General features: G+C 40.9%; 1 protein-coding gene across 1 annotated transcript in view; it reads right to left on the bottom strand.

The window, feature by feature from the left end:
* Nucleotides 1–22,260, bottom strand: part of LOC308081852 (copine-9-like) — a gene marked incomplete at both ends in the record, with an annotated part of 117,445 nt that overhangs the window by 57,408 nt on the left and 37,777 nt on the right.

Genomic DNA, 22,260 nt, shown 5'->3' with positions numbered 1-22,260 from the left:
GAATAAGCAACTAGGTCTATGAAAACAAGGCCAAAAGAAGCGACTATAATAGGCCACATGAGCACTTCAAACCTATATATATGTCGTCCATTAAACAACGTGCATATTTATATATGTTGGCTATTTGAAAATAGACGATCTACAAGCTCACAACCGTTCTACCATTATTTAAAGCAACTTCAGAAAAACAAGCCCAATGTGGCTTATAATAATCAGACCAGGCAACACTGCAGACAGGGAGATATGAGAGTATTGGATTGGGGATAAATGGCTAGCGCAGTCTTCTCTTAAAGGTCAAATAAAATGGAGGATTTTTACTCTTTATTTTTATTTAAAGAGTAGCCTACGGTATAAATATAATTGCATAGAGCTGAGTTCTTTGTAGACCATATAAATGAGTCTTAACTCTAACTGTCTAGTCAATGTTTTAAACTCAAGCCATGTCTATCTAAATGAGTGTCGGCCGGGAATGTCAAAATGCTGTGTTAAGAGATTTTATTTGCCACTTTGACCACACATGGATGGAGTTTAGATCCCATAGGGACGGTTGTGTTACTTAAAATTGTCTAGTTGTTGGTTGTCAAACAATCAAAGTGGTACTGTAGGTCAAGATGCATTTTGTTATGATGTGTTATTGTTTGACACAATGACACTACAGTAATATAACTGTTCACTGTTCAGAGGTCAAATTTTGAACAATTAAATTACCTTAAAGTTGTACAATGCAAAATCACAAATAACGATTTTTAGCAACCTCTGCTGGTCACTACCGTCACTGCATACAATTTCCCTAGTCCTCGATTACCCAGAATTCCATTCGTTTTCACCGGAAGCCGGAAGCGTTTCAAAAAGCGATCTTTTAATTGTTTTATACTATCTACGGATCGTTTCTCTTAGCCAGTGGAGCATTAGTTACCATGAGCTGTGCTTTCTTTTTCTGTTCTTTTTCGATCTCCCAATCCTACATTATCTTAAAATCAGCGTGAGGTTCCTTTTTGTTAATAGCGCGGTAGTTCCTGGCCAAACAGGAAACCGTTGCGGTAGTTCCTGAGGACGTCGGCCACGACGTCATGACGTTGGCCAGGAACGTCATTTTCCCGGGAAAGTCCCCCCCGTACACGTTCAATAGAAAATATATAAATAAAAGGCTTCCGGGGGTGAAATTCACGGAGTGGGTGTTGTGAAACTTTTGCCACTCGCAAAAGATATACAATTTAACTTTAGTTTTGTTGAAAACGTTACCTAGTATTACTTTAACCATATGTCCTTATCTTAATTTCATAGGCTCAACATTCTATGCTGCTCATGCAGTCCTTGTTCTATGGACTTTAATTAAACAAAAGGTATAGAAAGAGGCTTGTGTCTTGTCTTGTCATTATAGGCTACATTATAGAAGGTATATGTCTTTTCATGAATTGATTAATTTAAGTAAAATTGATTCATTAATGTAATTTAATCTTATAATTTAAATGCCTGCCCATCTGCCATCTCTGTGTCCCAAAAATTATTTGTGTGCTAATAATACAAAATCTAGATTATTTAATTGTTAAATTTTTGCTTTAAAAAAAAAAAAGTAATATGTAATATTAATATATTACTATTGCTCAGACAGTAATATGTAACGAAATGTATTACTTTAAAATGAAGGTAATAAGTAATAGTAATATATTACTAAAATAAAGTAACTTGCCCAACACTGCCTATCACTCCCTGTCACTCCTTATCTCTTCATGTCGCTCCATATCACCCCCTATCTCACCATGTCACTCCCTATCTCTCCCTGTCACTCCCTGACGCTCCCTATCACTCCATATCTCTTGATGTCGCTCCCTGTCTCTGCCAATCACTCCCTGTTACTCCCTATCTCTCCCTGTCACTCCCTGTCTCTCCCTATCTCTCTATGTCGCTCCCTGTCTCTCCCTATCACTCCCTCTCTCTCTCCCTGTCTCTCCCTGTCACTCCCTATCTCTCTATGTCGCTCCCTGTCTCTCCCTATCACTCCCTCTCTCTCTCTCTCTGTCTCTCCCTGTCACTCCCTATCTCTCTATGTCGCTCCCTGTCTCTCCCTATCACTCCCTCTCTCTCTCTCTGTCTCTCCCTGTCACTCCCTATCTGTCCATGTCGCTCCCTGTCTCTCCCTATCACTCCCTCTCTCTCTCTCCCTATCACTCCCCCCCTGTTTCTCCCTGTCACTCCCTAACTCTCCATGTCGCTTCCTGTCTCTCCCTATCACTCCCTCTCTCTCTCTCTCCCTATCACTCCCCCCCCTGTTTCTCCCTGTCACTCCCTAACTCTCCATGTCGCTTCCTGTCTCTCCCTGTCTCTCCCTGCCGCTCCCTGTCGCTCCCTGTCGCTCCATATCACCCCCTATCTCTCCATGTCAATCCCTTTCGCTCCATGTCGCTCCTCGTTTGTCCATGTAGATCCCTTCACACAAATGTGTGCATTCCATGCGCACATTTACAGAAGACAGAACCCCCTCTTGTTGAAGTTGGACACTTCAATAAGGGAGGGGGACACAAGCCGACAGGAACGAAGGTCCTTGACCAGTACCTACAAGACGGAGGCGGCAAAATAGAGATGTAATAACCTTAGCAAGGACAAGTCTGCACGTACAGACAGAATGGAACGAGAGCTCATGTGACTAGTGTCGATTGGGCAAACCATGTTCATGAATTATAATTCAAGACATGACAACTCTTCCAGGTATTAGTGAGAGTGAGAGAAGCACAGAGGTGTACAGATGCGGAAGAAGATGTGCCCTTATCGGGTGTCTGCCTACAGCAGTTAATGAGAGATAAAACATGTACGCTGCCCTTTTTGAGAAAACGAGGCCACTTCATTATGCATGTTTGTTTTTCAATCTTTGCGCTTACCCTCCTGTGAAATGTGATGAGAAATGTAATAGGGGATGAGAGGAGGGAGCTCCTAATTGGCAGTGAGAGGCATTGTGGGCAATGTTCTTTTCATTGATATTTAAGTGGATTATCCAAGAGTAGAACACAACATGAAGTCATGGAGAGGAGCGAAGAGGAAATGCCATTGTATTTCTGGATGCTCTCCAATTTATTGCTGGTTTGTCCTATATAGAGACACAATTTTTTCCAATTAAAAAGATGTCTTTGATTTGAACCATGTCAGTCTCAGATAAAGATCCATATTCTGTATTGCCCAGCAAACTCTAGTTGACAAACAATGATAGGTGCAGCACTGGGCTTCCCACCATCTCCTTGTAACGCTTGTTTTTGTCTATTGCCTATTATTTAAAATGAAACCAAAATAATGATCTGAACACTAAGATGCATTTGGGAAGCAAGGTCGAGATTTCCATTGACAAAGGCTCACAGGCAAAAGTGCCCCAGCACTGCAACATTCATATTAGAGTTTTCTGATACAATATGCATGTTGCCTTCTCTCATCCAAAGTGAGTGGCCTGGGCTGCAACATGAGTAGTATCTACAGCATGACAGCACCCTATCTAGGTTAGAACCAGAGCCCAGCCAGCAGCTATTACTGTAGGTCGTTAATAATAAATGGCCTGGGGATTTGGGGGGTTCAGGGCTTTTTTTGCTGGTGGTGGCCAATCCTCAGAGACACTGAAAAACCAACGAGGTGCAGGGTCCTCCACACTCAACGAATAACTGCCATGCTTAATAACCATCGAAATGGTTAATGATAACTCACTGGGAGGGCTGAAAAGAAGTGTGGGGCAGGAATAGAAAGAGAGAGAGTTCATCGATAATGAATGTTACGAAGCAGCAAGATGGTTTTCATTGTGAGAATGTGAAGACTGATGGTGATAATACTATCAGCTCAGCTCCTGAGCATCTTATGCATATTCATCTAGGCTATTCTAGTAGTCAATTAAAACTGTCTTTCTGATGAAATGAGAGGCACAGGCCCTATTCAGTTTAATATAAAGAATCGGGTATCGCAGTTCTTCTGTAATGAAAAGTAAACGTATATCATGGGTCTATAATCTTTAACTGGATATGCTACTGAATAATCAGCAAACCAATCATTTCTTTGCATTTACTGTTAGTACTTCTCTCTAGATATTTTTGGAAGCTTTGGCATCCATATGCTGAAGCCAATTTTGCATACAATGTTGACTTCACAGAGTCATAGTTATTTATAAAACAGTCAAATCATGCAATTTGTTTGTTTGATAGGTGTGGTATAATACCATGGTTATGAAGTATTTTTTCTTTCTTGTTTTGGCTAAACCCTAGCCATAAGCAAAACACATGAGCCTAACTTTTAGAAAGACAGCATCACTTCTCTCATTCTTCCTTAATTTCTTTCCCTCTCTCTCTCCCTCTCTCTTTCTCTGTATTGAAGAGACTGGAGTGAGTCCCGTTGTTAAGACTGAAACCCATCTTGTGGGACTAACACGAAACCAGCGATTAGAATCAGGAAGTCTAGAAGCAAAGACTGCCGTCACATGTTTAATTCAGTTCATTATTCCGAAAAATTAAGTCCTTTAAATTGTTTGTTTGAGCATGCCTGCTCCAAGTCTGAGCACCTTTGTGCGTAAATGACAATGTAAGTAAAATTCTGACGTTATTATAGATATCACAGCGATACATCATGCCGTTTGTGAATTCATTGATACTGGATACCTGTTGCAGTTGCTAGAAATAGTTGCTGGTCAGAGATTGAGTTATGGATGGTTCATAAGCACTGTTACGTACTGTCACATTTCCCCAATGTTGGTAGTTAATTAAGAGTGGTACCACTGCATTTGAATTCTGAAGTATATGAAGGCCACAATTTGTACAGAAACTGCATTTTGGGTTTATTCTGAGCAGCTATACTGAACTGTCATAGATCAGAACCTGGTTGTTTGAGTATATGCCTTTATTAGATCCTGTTAATGTACTTTGATGAAGTTACAGTTAAGTCAGTTTAACCATACAACTCACTCATATAGATCTGTTGTGCTATGGACAGTTATGTATTCAAGAGGACAATACATGGTCATCATCAGTTTCTACCGTCGTTACCTGTGTCCTAATCAATGCACAAGGGCGAACACAACCTAACCAGCAATAACTTAGTTATTCAGTGGGTCCTTCCCAACACTAACCATAGGTCATCTCACTAGACTATTTATCAGGAGGCAACATCTTCTTGTATTTAAATGCAAGCCCTTCTTGCATTTGACATTCATATTGACATGTAAGCTAATTGTCTTTGTCATTACACAAGTCACCATGGGAGAGAGGGGCAAATACTGTACACAAAGATTGATTGAGTCTCGTGTACTGAGCATCCAAGATTTTGCTACCAGTGGCCACAGCTGAATAATGTACAATAAAAGATGACCAGTACTGTATAAGCCTGACTTTGTTTTCAAGGTGACATTCTGCACAAAGCTACAGGAATTTTATCCTTGCACATTTTGTGTGTTGTGCTGTCTAATATTTCTTGTCAGTTCACATACCAAAGACGTGTGTGTGTGTGTGTGTGTGTGTGTGTGTGTGTGTGTGTGTGTGTGTGTGTGTGTGTGTGTGTGTGTGTGTGTGTGTGTGTGTGTGTGTGTGTGTGTGTGTGCGTGCGTGCGTGCGTGCGTGCGTGCGTGCGTGCGTGCGTGCGTGCGTGCGTGCGTGCGTGCGTGCGTGCGTGCGTGCGTGCGTGTGTGTGTGTGTGTGTGTGTTGTATATTATTTTGACAGCTCATCTATCAATGTAAGTTAAATTTTTTGTAGTTGTCTGTCTGTGAGAGGTGAGAGGGGAGGGGCATAGTGGCTGTGACATGCAGTCATAAACTGGAGATTGATTGATCAGATTGAGCACAGTCCATAATGCTGCTCCATTATTGTTTGGTACCAAATTATTGCCTTTTAATCGCTGCGTTTCAATAAGGAGACCCAATTAGTGTGTGAAGTTCCAATTCATATTGTAGCTGTTGTTTAACACTAAATAATAATGCAATGGCATCCCTGGCTAAAAAAAATCTACTTATAATTGTCACATAATAATCACAAAACAATTGATGTAAAATCTGGCATTCAATTAGGTTTTCTAAATGATCTAAGCATCAAAATAATAAGCACACATACATTTTCAGAGCAGAGCCTAGATTTTAATTGGGTGTGGGGGCGGTAATGGACCTGTATATTGGATTGCACTGGTCCAAAAAAGTTTGAGAAGCACTGCTGCAGTCTAATATAGTTTTTCTTTTCTTTTTTCTTTTTTTTTAAGTTACTGAAATTAAGTATTTCCTTGTGTGGAGGGAGAAACAGGATTTATTCAAAAAGAAGAAACTTAGTTTAACTTTCAGACACCATTGGCCCTCATTTATCAATGGAGTGTACATCCAATAAGAAAATATAACACAAATAAATCAAAAATACAGCTGCATTCGTAACAGTTCAAGTCCAGTCAACTATAATGTGTCACACTATGCGAATGCGGTCTGGGGAAGAAAAAAAAATACATGCATCTTCTTTTTAAATTCTAGCCATAGATATATGCTATACGAAAACCTGAATTATTAATAAAATAATAAATAGCCTACGTGTTGTCTGTTTCCCGTACGTTGTTGAATGACACCAATCACATCTTCATGATTGGAATAAGTTTGGGATTTAATTTAACCCCCGAGCAGAGCGCACTGATAGTGGAGACGCGCACACTGCTGTTTCGCAAAATGAAGTCCTGCGTCCTGCCGTGGTCCGTGGCCGAGAGCCGCGACACCACGTTAATGAGAAATCGATAGCCTGGGGCTGTCATTATATGAACGTTTATGGAGTGACTGATTAATGCGTAAACATTAATGGAGGCTGGTGTGTGGTGGGCTGGTTTTGTTACCTATATCTCTGATCTCCCGCTGCCAATTAAGATCACTTGCGCTGGGCACAGACGGCATTCGAGCGCCGGGTATATCCTTAAACGAGGTTCCACGTAACTCCAGAAAGACGTAGCATACTGTAGGCTACCCAAGTTGTGAGACTTCACTCTCATGTCATAAAAATACTCCAGCGCAGCAGTCCCCAAAATCCTCTCGCATATGTATGCGCTCATCTTAACACAGAGCCAGTAAAGAACTTGTTTAAATGGCTGAATGATTAAGCATCTACAGTAACTTGTAACATTGAAAATATGTTATATCGTTTTTAATTGCTCGATTTGAATTGCTTGCACACTTGGAAATATCCTACCAATTGCATATGGCACATGTCGAGGTATGCCTTTACAAAATATATTAGCGCTATACATTTTTGGAGTGAGTACATATGTTTAGATGCCTGTCAGATGGTCAGACAATGCTGCTCCGCATGACTACGATGAGACAAACGGGTGTAGACAAATCCTACACGTCCTTAGACCAGGCGTGAGATCTGAGCGGGCTGTACGCTCAAGTTAAAGACACGATAGAATAATAGAATGATAAATGATCTCGCCGTACGCCCGTTTTTTGGTCTACACCACTTTGATAAACGAGGGCCAGCGCTGACTGTACAATGTGTAGTTTGAAAAACAATTTGTCATCAACAGTAATACCTAAGTACTTAAACATTGTGACCATTTAAATTTCAGCCCCTTATGCAGTTAAGAGTTTAGGAAGAATATTGTAGGTGGTAATTCTTTGGCATTTGAAAACAGCACAGCTTTCGATTTGTCTGCATTCAACACCACCTTAAGTTGAGTTAACAACATCAAAAGCAGACTGCAGGAATTCATTGGTTTATATTACTGAAGGGGATGAGCAATAGATACTGTATCATGAATGCAGCATTTGTCAAGTTATCACAAAGAGTGTTTACATACAGTATTATAGAGAACAGCAGTGGTCTTAAAATGGAACCACTCCTTTTAGTACTGGGAGGAAGGAAGAAGATAACCCAGCAGACTGGACACATTTGTGTTCTAGGTCAGTGGTTCTCAACCTGTGAGCCGGGACCCCCAGGAGGTCCCCACATGATTTTGGGTGGGACCTAGATGACAGTAAAGTGACAATTAATTTGTTTTAGATGAAAAAAGACCATTACTGCATATAAATATTGGGCCGATATACAAGCTTGCCTTTACAGCTGGTTGACTATAGGGCTTTCAATGTTGCCATGCACAAAATGATCTGCCACATCATCACGTCCTGTCACGTGTGAGCTTACTCACCTTGCACCAACATGTTATGCCTAATATAGACAATAACCACCCATTTAACTGAGGAAATCAGTTTTTCTAATATGAAAATCACATGCGGCGCTCGGGTGGCGCAGTGGTAAAAGTCCCTGCCCAACCCCACGGAGGTTGTGGGTTCGAATCCACTGTGTTGCAACCGGCTTTGTCGGGCGTCTATGTGAACACAATTGGCCTGTGTTCGGGGGAAGGGAAGCCGGGCGGGGAGGGTGATATCGGTCATTGCATGTACTCCTACAGGCTGGGGCGGCACCTGTCAGCGGGGAGTGTTGGGCGGGAGGAGTAGGACGAAGGCTCTGTGTCCTCCCGGTGGGGGCTCCTCACTGGCAGGTGAGTCAGTAGGATGCAACAGCAGTGACAACACAGAAATGTGTGTGGGGAGGAATCAATTGACATAACGACCAAATTGGGGGGGGAAAGGGGGGAAAAGTAAATTGGTTACTCTAAATAAATAAAAAATTGATACTGTAGCTACAGTATATTGTAAAACATTTGACTCTTTTACTGATTAAATAAAACAAAAACTTTGTCACTGACAATAAGTGAAACTAAAGCCTGCTTCTCACTTAGTGCGCTCAAAAAACACAACTTTGCTGACCCCCCGCCGACTCCTGGTCAGTGGCTAAAAAGATATCAAACTGAAATCTGTGATTTCTGTCAAGATCACTCATTAAGACATTAATATCTTAACAGTTGTCAAATTGAAAAGACCATAAGTTTCAACATGCCAGCTTTTAGTCAAATGTTTTAATATAGTTTGCAACGTTTACTTTTGCCTGATCAAAAGACAAAAGCAAAATCGTTCCAATCATAAACATTGTATACAAGTGAGGTGGGGGGGGGGGGATCATTTGACAAAGCTTCATCTGACAAGGATGGCCAATTGTTTCAAATTGTGTTGAAATACAGATCCCTAATTAGGCTACTTTCTGCCCTCAGCTTCCTGTCTCCTGTCTAAATAAAGCAATTATAGTGATTTTAGAAAGCCTGCGAATAAATAAATAAATTGCCCAGAGAACCAAGCCACCGGGATGCCACACAGAACATACTGTATGTGTAATATTGTCTGAACATTCATCAATGTGACTGAGGAGGAGTTCTAAAGGTCATTATTTCTGACACTGTCTACACTATCTGTTCTGCAACAAGATTTTTTATTTTTTTGGTCAAATATAACGAAAAAATGCAATAAGCATAATGGTCTTAGTCATCGTTAGTCATAGACATACAATTATATTTAACCACTAACGCAGCCATCTTCCAGGAATAAAACTGTGATTAAAACGGCTGCCTACATGCCCTTAAGTGCTTTCTGTGTATTTTCTATCCTGAGGTTGGAGGGAGGGAGATTCAGTAGTGAGCGCTTGAAGGAAATAGAAATTAGTCACTTGGCAAAGCAGACCTTTCAAGGCCTTACGGCATTCTTCATTCCTGTTCTGGAGTAGTATTTTTTTGTCCCCAAATTGCCCTCTTCAAAATGGCCATCCTCCAGTGTCTCTCATTAAAGGAACACTCTCATGCTCTTGATGTGCATTTGCTGGTGGTTATTTAGTCTACAGATGCAAAGATATTTACCATATACAAAACATTACAAGAAAAATACCTTTTGGTTTTAAGGGTGGCATTTTTTACTTTTATTGACAGTGGAAAGAGACAGGAAATGAGGACTCACTAATCTGAGCATTGCACCCATGGCATGGGCCCTAATCATTCAGCTATTTGGTCACCCCAAGAAAAAGTGGTTTCTCTGCTCCAACAGATCCAGTGATGCATTTCGCAGGCAAGTGTATTGTCACACCTTATTATCTGTGGCCGGCATTAATAGATTCATATCAAGTCAAGATCTAAGGTAAACTTTTCAGCACAAATTCAGCTGTGTTTCAGAGACAAACAGAAGACTGCTCAGTTATGGCTGAGTGCCCGTTTTGTTTCACAGAAGGTGTCACTATGGTTTCAAATGAAGCAACATAAACGAATGAATAAATAAACCAGGCAATGACTACTTCCGGAATGTGACGGTGGAGTCCACCGTCACATTCCGGGGTGGAGAGCAGGGGAGCTAACTCCCTCAGAGAACAACTTTTAAAACAGGTTTTAAAAATAGATTTTTTTTTAAGTGACTCTGAAGTATAGTCAAATATGGCACCTTTTAAGCTTTTTAAGGTACTTCACAGTGTTGAAAAGCAGACATGTAAGTGGAAGTAGGCTGAGGTTAGCGGAGGTCAAATCGGCTTACTCTACTATATTTCCACATGGATGCTGCCAAATATTACCATCTGGCCTTCAATGCAGACGTCCGTCCAAATATTTTTGGCGACTGAACAACAAAAAATTTTCAGCATCCTTGCAAAAGCAATGGAGCTTTTGTGGATCAATCTCTCCTGCCATTTTTACAGACAAAAGCATGCACATAGCACACAACCCACAGTCACAAACACAGCATACAAGCACACACCAACAGACAGTCACACATATACACATAAACCCGCAACTCCAGACATGCACTCGCATGAACGCACGCATACACGCACACACGCACGCGCACACGCACACACACACACACACACACACACACACACACACACACACACACACACACACACACACACACACACACACACACACGCATACTCACACCAACCTACGGCATACAGGCAGGGAATCTCCAAGCATCTCAACACCTACTCAACAACACTAACAGCTTGGAGATGTAGTGTCAACATATCTGTGGGAGCCTGGCATGCATTCAGCCTGAAAGAAGTGCTGTTATGCCAGCGTAAGATTGACAGCAGGAAAAGAAAGGGCTGAGTTTTAGAAGTGCCTGAAAAATGTATAAATATTTATGTGTGCAAGAGATTGTCCTTATGTAAATCTACTACAACTTTCAGGTCTCCCGCATGACAGACAAAATTTCAACCGCTTATCCAAGAAGTAAAGCCCGCTTGGCTGGGGGAGATATTGAGATATTGCCTGGAGAAGCCTATGAGCTTTAGGCAGTACTATTGTCAACCAGTAGGTGTCCTACAATATCTGACACAGGCGGTCTAAATTCCTCAATGGAACAGTAATAGGTATACCATCGTATACCGTCGTATACAACTGCATTCATCTTGACATTATCTCCATTATATTGTGGTTTGCAAAAACATACAATGCCAAATATTTTTCTCTGGTGCGCAGGCTGACCAGGGCTCGCCTGCAGGAATTACATCCTAACCCAGTCTCTACATCAGTGGTTCCCAAACTTTTTAGCTCGAGAACCAAAAGAGAAATTTAACGTGACACTGGGACTCAAACTAGTGAAACTAGCCGATTTACAAGCTCACAATGTGTCACAGAGCTTGTATATCGGCTATTTTCACTACTTTTCAAATGTTTTTTTTCCAGATTTATGACATTTCTTTGGTTTTTTTTCATGTATTTATTAAATTGTTTTGAAACATTTGAATCAGAATTTTATTTTCGAAAATCTTTTTAAATAAAAAACTAAGTGTAGGAAATGGGGAAAAAAATGGTATATTTACTCACAACCCACAAAAAGGTCCCAACCCTGTGTTTGGGAAACAGTGCTCTACATCTACCAGTGTCTCCTTGCGGCATGAGGGCATTAGGGAGAAGTTGGATGGCATGCTAGTGGCACCTCCACATAATTATACATTTGGACAAAGATCAAACATGCCACAGTGGAAATTATTTTCAATGTGTATACAAGCCTGAACTGCTCATGTGCCAAAGACTTTGGCAGAAGAAACAAGGAAAGACATTTCACATAAACTTTTAACAATCTAATAATAAGTGTTTGAAAATATAAAACGCACAATAAGATATGGCTTTGTGCTCACTATAACATTTATAATTTGTATAATTTAAGTTGATGCCTAATGTCAATTAGACACAGCATGGTTGGATGGTTTGCATGCCTGGAGGGTATCAATATGTACTGGGGAAGATCCCAAACTATTCCCTACATTACTGTAATTTAATTATTACCTACAGCATTTTTTTTTTGCAATGGAGATGGGGCTGAACACAGTGGCAGCCACATTTTTCATGTGAATGTTAATCTTATCAGGCCCAAGCGGTACTCAGCATTGAAACATAATTACAGGACCGTTGTGTTGTAAATTCATGAGGGTGAGAAGATGGATATAAGGTAGAAGGTGATATATATGGTGATCAGTCAAGACTACCTGTTTAGGTAAAGGTCAAAATCATGGCATTACATGATGTAAGTAAAGCCTATTGTATACTGTACATTGTTGCATGATGGTGTTAATGATAGATTTTAAAATGAAAAGCAGACAAGTGACACTGCCGTAGAACAAAGTAAATTAGGCTTAAATCTACTGCATTCCATGTACACAACAACAGTTACAACTCAATTAAAACATAATAGCTTTTTTTTAATTGATTTAATTAAGCACTGCAATGACCACGCTCACCACCACGATTGGCAAAGGCTGAATGTTATGGAAGGCAGCCAAGAGGTACCGTATACTGTGTTCATCACAAAACTTAGAATGTAGAAAATTATGATCAAATCTATCATTCATACTGTAAATGTATCATTGTTTATCCCACAATCCATGTCTAAACAAAGTCATTTCAAAGCACTGTTAACTTTAGGCTTGTGTTTCAGAGCGGGAGGAGGCACATGGGCGCAATTGACTATTGCAGAATGAATACTCTTGGCAAATGAAACGCTGTCACCGTCTTCCCTAGCTGATTTAGCTTGGACTATTCCAGCTCATACATCTCAATAAGTGACCTTGACAGCCTGGTCCTCCATAAAACTGCTGCTTGCTAGAATGTAATTCATTTGGGGGACGTGACGTTATCCTCTCTACAGAGGATATTTAATTATGAATGAAGGAAATAAATGGGCATCCCTGGGTAGGAATTCACCATGGTACAATTACCTGTATGTACTGATTTAGAGTCATTAAAATAAACGGTGCTGTGTGTGGTGAGAGAGACAGGGAGGAATGAAGAGCGAGAGAGCAAAAGAAAGAGAGGACCCTCTCTTTAGAGTAGAGAGATTCGGTAGCACTTTACAATAATGACCCGTTATAAAGCATTTATAAATGTTTATAAGCAGTTTGTATTCTTAAAATTAATCTATAATTGAAAATTACACAAATAACTGCTAAAAGGTTTCTGGGTTTGCATTGTAAACAAACAACGTTTTTACTGGACATTGAATCTATTACAGTGGTGATCCTGGCTTATACATACATATACAAATGTTCTGTATACATCTCATTCTCTCATTATATTTATTTTTTAATCTCTGCCAGGCCGGAGATTATGTTTTTGCCCCTGTCCATCTGTCCAACCGGGAAAGACACCACCTTTTACATTTCATTCACCAAAATGGGGCCGGAGCCTGTTTTTGCGAAAACAGCGTATATCTTCAATGCAACATCCAATCATCCCCAAATTGTAATCACACGCTGAGGGGCCTCTATAGAAAAGCCCTTTCACTTCTGCCCATAGCAGGCACCACAAATGCGAATAGTTGCGCCAATCGTACAATCTCACAGATAGAACAAACGGACACAGGTTCCACAGATAGAAATCCCATTCATTACTCCATAGACATTTAAGAAAATCTTTATATTAAGAGTTTTAAGTGGACGGGGCCGGCTTCACTGGTGGATGTACAGCAAGGCTTAAATACAGATCTGATTGCTAATGACCAGCAGCTGCACACTCAACAAGCAGGGGAGATCATGATAAAACTGTCCGCAAACCAGAGGGAAATAGTCAGTGTAAACAAAAACACATGGTCGTAAAAGAGGACCACATGGTGTAAACAAAAGCAACATGATGGACTATGGAGAGGCTACAGACAGACGGACAGACGGACAGACGGACAGACGGACAGACGGACAGACGGACAGACAGAGAGGGGGGGGCATGAGATAACTATTCACACTTTCTAACAGAAAAACAATCACATCACACTGTGGGCCCTAGGTTGAAGTTGCTAAAGCCACTAATATCAGATTTAGGACAAATAAAACCAATCACCGCGCCAGATGCCATTACCTTTAAGAGAAGACTACGCTAGCCATTATCCCCAATCCAATATACGCTCTCCTATCTCCCTGTCTGCAGTGTTGCCTGGTCGGATTATTATAAGCCACATTAGGCTTGTTTTTCTGAAGTTGCTTGTAAATAATGGTAGAACGGTTGTGAGCTTGTAGATCGGTTATTTTCAAATAGCCAACATATATAAATATGCACATTGTTTAATGGACGACATATAGGTTTGAAGTGCTCATGTGGCCTATTATAGGCGCTTCTTTTGGGCTTGTTTTCATAGATCTGGTTGCTTATTTCTCACAAATTCTGGCAACAACTCTGACTCTGACTTTGATTTCCTTTCACTAAAACCACATTTGATAAAGACATAAGTATCACCTACATGTTACTTATTAGAGAGAATTTTATATTTTTGTAATCAGTTCATTATTTCCTGACGTGTGTAAATTGGAGCATTGCATTGCTCGATGCACAAAATGTCTTCTTTAAATAGACTATCATCTTATATAAACACAATTGACACAAGGAATTGACACCCTCCCTTCTGCTGATTATAGTAAAATTAGAATCACAGAGATTTGTTGACAATAATAGCCTAGTAGAGAGAGGTGCGCGCTGTGCATTGCAGTCTGTGCGCTCTTGCGGGTGGTTTTAGAATCCGCTGTGCGCTTTCCCAAAGGTGTGTGGCCAGAATATAGCAACAACACACTCATGGGCACGCCTCCACCCGCAAATAACGGGGTCGGCATAATTGAGAACGGGTATAGCAGGTGCAGAATAGCGTTTATTATCCGTATTTCACGGGCAATGGGTAGAAAATCGCGGGTAATGGTTAACGGGTACGGGTATATCTTGGCACAGAATAGTCATCACCTTGGCACAGGTGATGACTATGATTTGCATGTGAATTCTAAAACCCAACGAACAGTGCAAATTAACATTAATGGCCCTGGCGGCATATGAGTGGGGTGTGTATTCTGAGCGGAGGGACAGTCTTATGTTTACTTCTGACACGGGTTGTCACGCAAAAGGGCAGAAATCCCCAGGAGAACTCAAGGACAATTTACTCAAGGAGTCCTCAAGGAGATGTGGTCAAACTCAAGACTCTTGCAGAATCAAGGAGGGTTGGCAGCCCTGGATAGGGGACCAGGAAACAAACGATCTTCAAGTCTCACCAGATTCACAGCTACACTGAAATCATTTCCGTATGCATCTCAAGTGCCCGAGGAGCACCCAAAGGCTCATTTGAAAGTACACTTCTCTTCTATCTAGAGACCCATTCCCACAAGGAGCAATCCATAACATTCCCACATAAAATTTAAAAAATGGTTATTCACACATTGGTCTCCTTTATGGAGAAATAATGGTGTCTGCTCCCAGATTGATGCATATTACAGATACAGTATGCTCGTGTGAGAGGTGTCTAAAGCACAAGACCATTGTAGGCAAAATATGTATTTGGGACAAACATACAGTAAGTCTTCCCCATGGATGCAGACAAAGAGGACATTGAGGTCTTGCCTCTACAAGGAAACAAAAGTGAGTCATTAAGAGAATGTCAAACTTAATAGGCTATTGCTGATGATCTATGCATGTAAAAAAATAAATCGATAAATACAAATTTCATCAAATCTCTTAGTTACGCCAACATCTTACAATAATGCAGGGAATCTCTGTACGTACGTATGTACGTCTGTAATCCACGTATCTAGAGAACCATTAAACCGACCGACTTCAAATTCGCCACACATGTCGCAGACGACCCGAGGGAGTGCAGTGCCCGCCCGGCATCGAGACGGTCGGATAAGTGGTTGTCTAGAACCGCCAGAAAAGGCTCTGGCCGTGCCCCAAATGAGCCAAATGAGCCAATGGCAACCCCAACCTAAGCTTGATTTGGCAAATTCCCCAGACTTGTCGGATTCCCCACACCTGCCATTTGATTACTTAGTCAGTCTACTTTCCACAGTCAGTTTGCACTCTTCAGACATTCTCCACAGACAGTTACCAGTGCACAAGGACTTTCCTGAACCTCCAATTCCACCCATATGCTCATATATTGGCATGCCCATACATGCCCATACTGATAACATCATGGATCTCCATATATGGCCATAAAATTGACAAGGACAGACAGATATAGAGATCTCCATATATGGGTGTAAAAGGGACACAGGCATGTCAGGCAGACAGACAGATACAGAGATCTCCATAAATGATTACAACAGGTATAATGCAAGCCCCCAGAACCCAGTGGTTGCATTGAAGCACATTGGACATGCTGGCCATTCATAGGTACTGCAGCTCAAAACGGCCTGGGGCCACTGTACATGAAAACGAGTTTCGACCAATGGGGTCGACTCACGAGCTTGCGCACGGGGCTGCGCACCTCGGTGACGCAAAATGTGTCACGAGGCCCCAAATAGGCCTCGCTCATCACATTTCCCAACCCAGAGGAAGGGGTGATTTCGGCCCATGCGCTGGGTGAGCAACTCAATGCAAGTGGATGGGAGGGGATATCCGGTGCCCTCTCTATTATTTTTAACTATATGGTATAATGGGTATTGCATAACAAGGTGGGGCATGTCCTATTTGCATCGTTCCCAACTTGCATCGTTCCCGAGTAGACTGGTGCACCTGTTTAGTTGATTTAATGAAAATGAAGCCGATTTGCTCATAGAACCAAACGTCATACGTTACGGGAATAACAATTTCATTCCCACTTCAGCTGCAGGTGAAGGTGTATGCCAATGATACGAGGTCGAGATTGTGGAGATTTATGGAACAAAATAAAAGGATATCGATAGCCTCATTTACGCTCCATGTGGAGCATTGCCAGTGGATTAAAGTCTTTCAGTGCAAGTAGGAAAGAGATTTAGGATTGCATTCCATTACAGAGGAGCACTGCAGCTCAAGCAGCAGCAACAGCCTTACCACCCAGGTGCTCCTACACAGCAGCTAAAGTCTCCTTGCCATGACAACCCAGTAGTTCCCAAGAACCATAAATACAATATAATAAAAGAGGCATGGTATTGCAGAGCTACAGTAAATGTCAGATCAAGACACAAAGGTTCATACAGCATCAATGGCAAAACATATATATATACAAAAAAATATATATATTAATAAATTCAAATCTGAAGTCTTTGATGAAGTTTACAAATTGGAATCAAAGACAGATGGAGCATGTCAAAATAACAGCACTGGGTGAGCTGCCTGTGTTGGTCATACACAGGGAGGGTGCGTGTGGGGAGAGGCAAAGCTTTGTGACAAATCAATGCTGGAGTTTGTTAACTGGTGAGTGTGATCAGGCTTGATCAAAGAGTTGGGATCATGCCAATTTGCTGTATCAGTGGTGCACTGGATGGGAGTCCACAGAGAAACATCAAGCATCCCTCTGCACATGGATTTTTAAATATTTAATAAGACAGACTGCCAATATAAGAGCATCTGAGAGGCAACAGTTGATAGTGTGTGTGTGTGTGTGTGTGTGTGTGTGTGTGTGTGTGTGCGTGTGCGTGTGCGTGTGCGTGTGCGTGCGTGCGTGCGTGCGTGCGTGTGTGTGTGTGTGTGTTTAATCAGTTGAAACACTTTTAAAATGAATACTGTGTCTGGTGTTGAATACTGTGTCTGGTGTGTGTTTGTAGTTTGTGGCAAAACCTTGATATAAACTGAAAACTTTGAAGTTTGAGGCTGAATGGAACATGATGCCTTGTGTCAGCATGTATGCCACTTGCATTCCCTGAATCCCCACTACTCAAGGAGAAGGAATAAGCAGAATCCCCCAACACACAGACACAAACTCATTGCATCTCATCTGAGTGTGAAAGTCCTGCTGCACTGTACAGTACACAGCCACAGGAACAGCCTTGCCTGCTTACCATATTCCAGTCCATTTCAATTTCTAAATGTGTGAAGCAGAGACGAACCTATGGATGGCCGAGGAGAGAATAAAGCTTCAGTTCCACGTGATGTCTTTATAGAAAAAAAGATGATAGTGGTAGAAATTAATTAAATGGTGAAAAATTACATTTCGTCTCTAGCCCTAGGTAGGTCAGTTGCCCATGATCTAATACAAAGCAGATGGCAAGACACAGCATGCATGCATGATGTACCTCTTGTAATTGTAATTGTTCTTACAATGATATGCGTGCCTGTCTGCGTTTGTCTCTGTTTCTCAAACCACATTAAGTTGTTAATCTCTATCTAAAGCTGAAAACAGTGGCCCTACTCTCTTCAGGCAGACCGGAGATTTCATTAAAGAATGCTAATTCTAATGCTATAGCACTATTATTCTGTCAAGGTGTGGTATAATTATAACGTCACAGTGAGTGCCTCTTTGGCTTGGATTGAATTCCAAGGATTAGGGTGCACCCACGTTTATTATTTTATATCTTTTGTTAATTGTGCTTGATATTGAAGTGTGGTTTTACATGTTGTAGTTAATGTTTGTTGTCTGTTTTTGTACAAATTTGGTTGTGAAGCCATGGGCGATAACGGTGGGTGCCCCACTTTCTGTAGTTGAGCTCTGTTGGAGACACTTTCCACTTTCAGAAATGTACAATAGAAAGAGGTTTCTTGAAGATGGGCGCAAAGATCAGCAGGAAGTTATATGTCAAAAGGAACCTTTTGACATACAACTTCCTGCTGATCTTCAATCCGCTGGTCATTAATATGAATGTCGTCAAAAGGCACAGGTGCTTCAGTTCAGATTTTCAGGGGATTATCATTCTCAACATACTTTTAACAGCTTGACATGGAAACCCATTGTGACTCATGGGTTTCTGTTTTTTTCTCAATTCATTAAAAACAACAGGGCTACTTTCTCAACCCCCCACCCAAAATCTGAAATAGAACCTCACCTGGTATCATTCTATTATAGGTGGAGATGAATAAATAAACCAGATTGTCATGATCTGCCCATTTGTCATCGCCCTGTTGTGACTCTACTCCTGCCCACTCCCTCCCCCCACTGTGTGACCCTGATTGGGAGACTGGTTCCACCTGGGCAACCCAGCTGTAGACTGTTGTGTAATTGGACTTGGTAGCGTATTTAAAGAGTGTTCTGTTAATATTTAGGTCGCTGCATTATTGTCTCCTGTTCGTTTGCTGCCCTGTGCCTTGTTCCTGCCTGGGTTTCTGTTTTCAAGAATATGTCTATGTTTTGACGTTTGCCAAGTTCATTCCGTGTTTCCTGTGGCTGTTTTCTGCATTTTGGGTCCTACATACCATCCCCGGGTGTGAGCTTAACGGATGAAAACATTCAGATGGAATTTGGCCATAGCAAGATGTACACTTAATATTTCCATAAAACGTGCATGTCACTAATAGAGGAATATGATTATTATATTGTAAGTGGAAGTGACAATAAAATCCTTGCAAATGTATTGGTTTGGACCGATTCTTAAAAAAAAAAAAAAATGTTGAGATGTATTGTCCCCTTATTGTGTTGTAGAAATGTAACACAGTCAACCATATACTAGTATTCATACATGCATAATATAATATGGCACTAAAACATCCAAATAAAATGCAGCAGTACGCAACAGCCCAGCTCGCAAGAGAGCAGTATTACCAGAAAGTGAGCAGAGGTGGTAAGAAGTAATAAAAGGTAGGGTAAGTGATATTTTTTGGTTAAAACAAAAGGTTTTTTGTTAAAAGGTTGAAGCACTATCTTCTTTTTTTTTGTGATCAAGTTTTTATAAAAAAATTTGTTCACATAGCTGGAGGATTGAACAAGCACTATTATATATTCTGATCGTAATAATTGCTATAGAGTGTTTGTTCAGTCACTGGGATATCTCCAGCTCTATTTGCATGTAGGTGACAAAATGCCAATCAGGAGAGTACTCATTTATCAGCTTCATTTATAGTGTTTCAGTTCCAATTTGTCTGCTCATTTATTTGTGTCATCACTTCCAATTTCACTTGTTTAATCTGTATCCTGACTGAGTTATCTATCCTGATTGGATAAAATTGGTATCCTGAAAATGCATTTTCTGTTTAATAAATAGCTAGAGAGACTAGAGAGAGACTCCTGCTACTCTAACACTCTATAGCAATGAGGACTATCAGAATATAGAGCTATTTAACACTTATTTTAACCAAAGAAAATCACTCACCCAACCTTTAACTAAAACTACTTTCCATTATTTAAGTAAAATAATTACCTGATAATTCACTTCCATCATTCACCTGAAAGGTGCATAAGTGCTGTGTCTACTGGCCATATATGCTTTGTACTTTGTTTTGGGATGTTAAGCCATGAAAATGTATTGCATTCCATTCCATGCATATGATAGCTAATGACAGTATCAGTATGCTATACCTGACCACCTGACATCAGTGCTTTGTACCTACTGTTCTTCAATGCTCAGACATGATAAAGTGCATTCCATTCCATACATAATATAATGTCAGTATAAGAAAAACAATATCATATATCCCCATTATGCAAGAATAAAGACAGTAAAATGTATATTGAAGGTGGTTAACAATGTTGCTATCAAGAAAGATGGCATCAGATCTCCCCCTGTTCTATTTTTGCCATGCAAAGGCTAAAGCCTTAAATGACCTTTACAGGTCTGTAACTCTGAGAGTGCACAAATGGAACCAAATGGACCCGTAGGGTGCCATTTGGTTCCATTTGTGCACTCTCAAGAGTTATGGGGGTCCTTGAAAAAAACACTGTCCTTGTGGACTTCTAATGTGCCATAGTGTAACAGTAAATCAGTGTCATATTCTGAAGAAAACCTGAAGACTGACATTCAGTAATTGGGTCTTATAGGATGAAAATGACAACATTATAATGTTATATGTAAAAGGCAAAAAAAATAAACATTTGCCCCGGACAAGGCCAAGTCTTGCCACGGACACATTTGTCCATGTACGGACACATTGATGACCCCTGCCTAAACGTCTTTCCTTCACAACCCATGTCAGTTGTACACCTCGCTCTGTGGGACACTGCCGAATACACATCAACTCCACTCTCTCAGTGAGCAACAGTTGGGTCACATCTTCCTTATCCCTCATCCCCTAAACCCTCATTCCAACCAGCTTGGTGAAATACACCTATGTCATCCAAGGGCATCAGAGCCGCTCTCTCTTATCGACAAGCTGTCTTAACTAGGAAATGTTCCTGCAGGCTTGTACGAAGATAAATGATGGCACAGCAGAAGACCTAGGCTGGGAATGGGATTTATAGATTGCTGATAATGAAGTTTGTAGTTCATAACTCTGGCAGAGGAGTTCCCCGCTCACTGTTGAGGTTGTTCATGTTATCACACAGAGAGTACGGGTCTAGCCAATCAATAAAGTGTTTTTCAGGACAGGTGCATAAAAGCCTATTTAACTTGCTTTAGATAAGCTTGTAACTTATCTAGTTAATATTTGTTGTTGTTTTTCTTTTTCTATTTTTTTTAATCAACCTCATTGTTGTTTTTAAAGTTGTACAATGCAGAATCCCAAATAACGATTTTTAGCAACCTCTGCTGGTCACTACCGTCACTGCATACAATTTCCGTAATCCTCGATTACCCAGAATTCCATTCGTTTTCACCGGAAGCCGGAAGCGTTTCAAAAAGCGATCTTTTAATTGTTTTATACTATCTACGGATCGTTTCTCTTAGCCAGTGGAGCATTAGTTACCATGAGCTGTGCTTTCTTTTTCTGTTCTTTTTCGATCTTCCAATCCTACATTCTCTTAACATCAGCGTGAGGTTCCTTTTTGCTATTACCGCGGTAGTTCCTGGCCAAACAGGAAACCGTTGCGGTAGTTCCTGGGGACGTCGGCCACGACGTCATGACGTTGGCCAGGAACGTCATTTTCCCGGGAAAGTCCCCCCAGTCCACGTTCAATAGAAAATATATAAATAAAAGGCTTCCGGGGGTGAAATTCATGGAGTGGGTGTTGTGAAACTTTTGCCACTGACAAAAGATATACAATTTAACTTTAGTTTTGTTGAAAACGTTACCTAGTATTACTTTAAGTAACTTATTTTCAGTTCACCCAATTTGATATTCAATTGTAATTTGTACAATGCCTCAATGCCAGTCTGCCTTTGTA

This window comes from Gymnoscopelus braueri, assembly GCF_963280865.1.
Source record: "Gymnoscopelus braueri genome assembly, chromosome: 3".
In the NCBI taxonomy this organism is placed as follows: Eukaryota; Metazoa; Chordata; class Actinopteri; order Myctophiformes; family Myctophidae; genus Gymnoscopelus; species Gymnoscopelus braueri.
Note: the sequence above shows the minus strand (reverse complement) of the source record. Positions and strands in the feature narration are given on the sequence as shown.